Genomic DNA, 6485 nt, shown 5'->3' with positions numbered 1-6485 from the left:
TTCTTCTAGAGGTATAATAGGTGTGGATTGCATCGACTTACTATAATCGTAACTGGAGATTTTGACAATCAATAATCAGCCGTAGCGGCTTCACCAGCGAACGCCGAGCTCATAATCTACCAAAGTATAACGATATGCTTTGCCATAGGTAGGATTTCACAGGGGCCCCACGTTTTTATTTTAGTTTAATATGACCGGGACCACCTACGTAGGTTGACAGGTAAGTAACTATTTTTTTATTTTCTAGTTTTCAGTACACATAAGATAAAACCGTTTAACTTAAAAGTTTTTTTTACCGATTTTTTATTTTCTAGTTTTTAGTATTTAATGAAAATGCCTACCGAATATTCCTCATTCTATCTAATTCATTTAGTGCATCATTATTACACGGTCTCTTACCTGAAAATTTATTACAATCCAATTCCTCAATACATAGCCCTTCCAGATACTTTTTTTTGTAACAACCCCAAAAATCATCACATGACCTCTCCTGCTGTGGGTCAGCAGCGGTGAGGGAGTGCCAGACTCTTGACTAAAAATCGTTTTGTTCTGTCGTAGGCCTTTTATGTACCAGGGCCGCGGTAACTCTTTCGAACAATCTCGCAGCCCAGGCAAGCCTTGGCCCTGTTGGGCCCCGCTGGAGTTACTGTCAGTTTTCTACTTGTGAAGCCCTTTCATTTGATACCCATATTGGTGGGATTGATAAAAAATTGTTATCAGGCATTTGGTAGCGGCGGCCATCTTAGATTTCAATTTTGCATAGTAAATTGTATTCTACTTGTTGAGACCTTTCATTTGATACCCATGTTGATGGGATTGATAAAACCTACGTTGTCCGCCATTTTGTAGCGGCCGCCATCTTGGATTTCAATTTTTTATAGTATATTGTATTCTGCTTGTTGAGCCCTTTCATTTGATACCCATATTGATGGGATTGATAAAATCTACGTTATCCGCCATTTTGTGCCGGCGGCCATATTGGATTTACAATGTTATTGATATTACTATATTGTATTGTCATCGGAATTAAAGGTGTATACAAAATTTCAGATTAATCGGTTGACAGGAAGAGGGTGAAATTTGAATTACTAAATTTGACCCAAGAATGAATAAATAAAACAAACGGGGTGAGCTAAATAAAACCGTTTAAAAACAATACAAATGACATTACAGTAATATTGTAATTAAATAAAACTAAATAGGTTACGGTGATAACCACAACCCCAGTGTCAATCGATCGTGCCTTAACCCTAAAAAAACAACGGTGGGCTTGCGTGACCCCGGCAATTAATTTCAAAAGTACGGCAACCAGTGAGTGGGTTTTATCATAATTATAAATGCAACGTTTGTAGTGTTAATATGTATTCACGGTAGAACGATGTGCGTTAGTGATAAATAGCTGCCTAATTGTTTATATTATAATAAATAAAGGACCCAATGTTTAGGGTTTGGAGTGTTGAAAAATTACTTGTGTTTTTGTTTTTCGTGGTGTAACAATTCCAGTGGTATTAAAATTAATTTGTTGACAAATTGTAATGAAGTTGTGGTATGGTAATGAAGTAGTGGGAAAAATTAAGTATCTCATTCTATTATCATTATATCTCAATGAATAATTATAATGTTATAGTGATAAGGAATCACTCAGGTTTAAGGCATCTATAAGTTGTTTTATCTAACAATGGACGTATATCACGACTAGAAACAAACTATGTATTTACATCAATCACGTATCTTTTAGCTTTTAGTGGAAAAGTTCTATAGTTGCTATGTACAGTATAAACTATGTAAGCATTGAATTAGCCTACTCTATCAATGTTTGAATTAATGTAAAATAAACTTACAAATATTGTCCAGAGTGGTTTACAAGTTTATAGATATGATTCACATAATTACGCTAATATCAAAAAATTACAGATCTCACATCATTTACAAAAAGTTTGTAAACAGATTTTGGAGTTGAAATAGCATTACCCGTTAAGAATGATCACTTGAAAAAATATTGTGTGTTCAAGTCACATTACTATCTGAGATCTACGTTATAATCTAACATGTAACACTCCACTTGCCGACTATCAAGCTATTTTAATTGTGCCTTAAATGACCCGTGATGTTATTAGGGTTAACAACGCTTTATTTTTTTTCACTAGTGTTGTAGCAATGTCGACTCTGTTGATCGATGTGATGTGTTCACTTTGTCGGCGTATAATTAAATAGTTCGCGATGTGTGTGTGTTAAGGCACATTTCTCGGAAATTGCTGATACAGTTTTAGTGGAATTAAAGTTTTCGACTTGATTGTTGATAAGTTTTTGTTGATTTTCGCCGAAGCGCTAATGAAACCGTTTCGGGGTACTATCTGCATTGTTAATTTATTTTTGAAGCTTTATTGATTCTTTTAAGTGCTGTTATATTGTGCTGCTGTTACGAATTTGGCATTTAATTTATTCACTGCAAAAGGAGTCAATATTTTGAACCATTAAATATATTTTTAGCATCATAGGCATACTTTTACATAGAAGGTACATTTGTTTCTTGTTTCATAAATCATACTAACGTTTCTTCGCCTTAACAGTTTATGTAAATGAGGGCTCTCACGAGTACTGTAATCACAGGCGATGCCGGGGTATTTAATGTGTTATTTCAGCTTATTAAATTATTATTATTGTTTGCTTTAATTTCTTCTTGGTTGAAATAAAGTAAAAGTCACTTTGTGAACCTGAAACTGGTAAATATATAATCTGTTTTCGTAGTCGTATCCAAAATTAGAATAGTGTATTAAGAATAAATAAGTATTGGATCCTGAAAAAAGTTCAGCATCCAATATGCTCCAGGATACTTTCTATCCTGGTATTTCAAGACTTGTGATAGTGCAAGAAAACAGCAAGTAACATCTTAAATTGAATTCTAAAAGATTAAAACCATATACTTAAGAAGTACTTTTTTCAACAATTTATGTAAATCAGTGCCCTCACACTTGGCCTTAATAACAGGCCATGTCGACAACGTGTGTTATTTTGACTTTTTAATTAATATCCACATTGTTTCCTAACTTACTGTTACTTCCTCCATTAAGTGAAGTTTTTCGCTTATTATTATGTGTTAGGAAAATATATGGTTGTGATTATTTTTAGGTTAGGAGTGTGTGACACGTTTTAATATAAGTTGTGTTCATATTTTATTTGTTAATTAGTTTTATAATGGAACACGTGTTACACATTTGTTATAATCTGTACAAGAATTATTGTGAAACATAGTTAAACTTAACGAAAGCAAAAACTTAGTTCCATCGGTTTTAACCCTATCCCGTGGGAACTACTCTGCACACCCGGATAAAAGGTAAGTTTTTGAGATTATCGCGTTCAAAACAAACGCTTCAGCTTTATAATTAGGTACTCGTATATTGATTTCATTGGTTTGTGAAACTGGCTATAAGAAGGTGTCTTAACATAGCTCGACATTCAAACATTGCACAGAAATACACAAACTTCAAAACACCGCGACATCATCACAATATCTTGAAAGTTACAATTTTCAAGTTGTCTATATCACCCTCTTTAATTAGCCACCATTCCGATCCCACCCTCCCGTGTTCAAATACCAACCCTTTCATCTCACGTATCACACGAAAAATGTATACCACCCCCAATAAATTCATAAAATAAAAAATTCCATTAGAAACTCATTAAATTGTACATTAATTACGCTGGCAACAAAAAATAATGCATTAGTGCTTTCAATTAGTTGCACCTGTTTGATATCGAGACCAGGATATGTAAATTATGTCTTAATTTCGTTTTTAGGGAAGATTTATTGGTTATTTCCATGTTTATGAGTAAAAGGGTTATTTGTTTGCCTTTGCTTTTAATGGGATTTTTAGGTTGTATATTTTTTTATGGATATATTGTTGTAGCCGCAAATTAATCGCTATGATAGCTCGTGCAGTTATGAGTCTGTATATTTTGTTAGTGAAATATTGCACAAGGGTAATTCAGACCATAACTGCTTAGCTTTTTTCAACGTGGGATCGGCTTCCAGTGTTACAGGATGCAACTGAGTACCATAGTGGGCTTAGATAGAGAACCTATCTAGCTAAACACATCAATCTAGTTACCAAGGCAAAACTGACTGGTTTGAGCTTTCGATTTCACATGAAAGAATATTCACGATATGGTTCACAAAAAATATCCTAGAACTTATTTAAGTTACAAGTCTACCCCATCAGTTAAAACAGGCAACTTCTTTATACAGAAAGTAGTCTATGTTTACAAGAAGCAAATACTCTATTCAATAAGTTCCCTATAAGAAGTAAACAAACTGAATAAAAAGCTATTGTTTCTCAAGCGGGTGTTTTTGTTGGGGTCACAGATAGCTAGAGGTCATCCCAATATATGGCTTACACAACAATATAATACCTTATTAGCTTCTGCAACTTAGAACACATACAATACAATCCACTTATCTTATTCCGTTATGCACGAATACCACAACTACATTTTAAACTCTATTCCTAGACACAAAGAGTTTATATTAGATTGAAACACTCCGTACTTTAAATGTGAGGTAACTTTCAAATGAAATAGGTTAATAGGCTTTTTAACGCCTAAACTTAAGTTACAGTTCGTTTAAAACATGAACCATTTAGGTCAATGATTGGAAAAATGCAGATCTGACACTTCTTTCAATGCTGTTTTACAAACGCAATTTTGAGTAGAAATCATGTTAAATGTCAGAATGTCAATCAAAATGACGTTTGGGATCAAAGAGCATAAGATATTGAAACTAGAAAATTACATTTGTTTGTTACTTAAATAGTTATTGTGTGAGCAAAATCTATTGACTTTAAAACACTTTCTAATGCGTTTATTTCAAAAAGAATTCATACGTGTGATGGATGTACGTAACAAAATGACAAGGCAATTAGAATATTGATAAAGCCATATAAAAATGTATTGATGATTATGTAAATAAGCTCAGAAGACAACTTAAAATAGTCTACAGTTTATAACATTTAACACATATCTTTTGTGTCATTAAAATCAGCATTGAAGCGACCTAAAACCGTGAATCAGAAATAGTGACACATCTGTAACAAAAACTTAATCTATGGCCCAAAAATTAAGGGGTCTAGTAGCGCCAACAAATTACAGCTTTTTCGTTTATCTACACAGAAGCTCGTTGCTTTCTCTTTGACCATATTGATGACTAATTGGTCACAGTAGTGGACGTCATTCAGTGATTTATTGTCTGAAAGTATGACCACTTAAAAATATAAAGCTTAGGACAGTTTTTTGATAATGTATGTGACGTAAGATGTCAATGAGGTTATGAAATAGATGATGATGAAGTAATACTTTTTTTACTATTAGATAAATGCTTTTCTTAAGTTGCCTTCTGTCTTTAACAATACTTCATTTGTTTAACCTTACCAAAAAGCTGCGTGTGACAGATAGTAGATAAAAGTAGATGCAAGTTGAAAATTGTGTTAACTAGGCTAACCATTCATGATAATGACGACCACGAATTTGGTCATGGTGGTAAGTGGGAGGGCCAATATACAGAAGTGAACTAAAAATAAACATACTGATATGAATGGTTAATAGGACAAGATATGTAAACATATCTAAGCGACTTATTTTCGCTTGGACCGCAACCAAAACGAGCACAAAACGATAAAAAAATATTCATACAAACCAAAATTGATGCGCGGTTTCCCATAAAAGTCCCCCCCGATATCAGTATGTATCATCTAACGCCCAATTACAAACAACATGCAGAACCACGATGAAAGTAATAAAATCTCGTTACAGTTTTTACAGCACACGGTGGGACCCTAAAATTGATTTACGATACATAGTTATTACATTTGGCTCTTAATGATACTGATTGCGTTAGGATTATTATTTAACTTTACGAGCTAGCAGTCAACGGGCTGTTACACCATGGTTTTATGGGAACATGAGTTATGGTTGGTCTCGAATTTGCGATATTGCGTTTTTGGTTCGTATTTTGTTCGGAATGTATGTAGGTCGTTTTTCTGTGACAAAAGAGTTGAATCATGGTTTTGCATACGCATTACTTATTTAGATTATCTCACTTTATGGAAGAATTATTTGTTTACAACAGATCTGCTACTAAAAACTGACGAAAAATTTTATCACTTTCAATAATTATCAACAAAAGTAACTTAACACTTAACTCTTCCTTAAGCAAACTAACTCCAATTAAGTGGATTTAGTTATACATCAATAAATGATCATTTAATTCTAATGGCACAGAATATCCCCAACTAGCATTAACAATTTAAAATTTTAATATTTTAGTAAACTAAAACATTCCATATCGTTTAAACTAATTTAATCACCACTTCACCACCAACAAAATTGCCTCCAAATTCAACGACAAAATCATTTATCAAAACAAACCGGTTAAATCCAGTTATAACTGACTTTAACCAGTAAACTAATCTGTTATCATCGGCGCCATAATT

Source organism: Helicoverpa armigera, chromosome 15, assembly GCF_030705265.1.
Source record: "Helicoverpa armigera isolate CAAS_96S chromosome 15, ASM3070526v1, whole genome shotgun sequence".
Classification (NCBI taxonomy): Eukaryota; Metazoa; Arthropoda; class Insecta; order Lepidoptera; family Noctuidae; genus Helicoverpa; species Helicoverpa armigera.
This window is presented reverse-complemented; position numbering follows the sequence as displayed.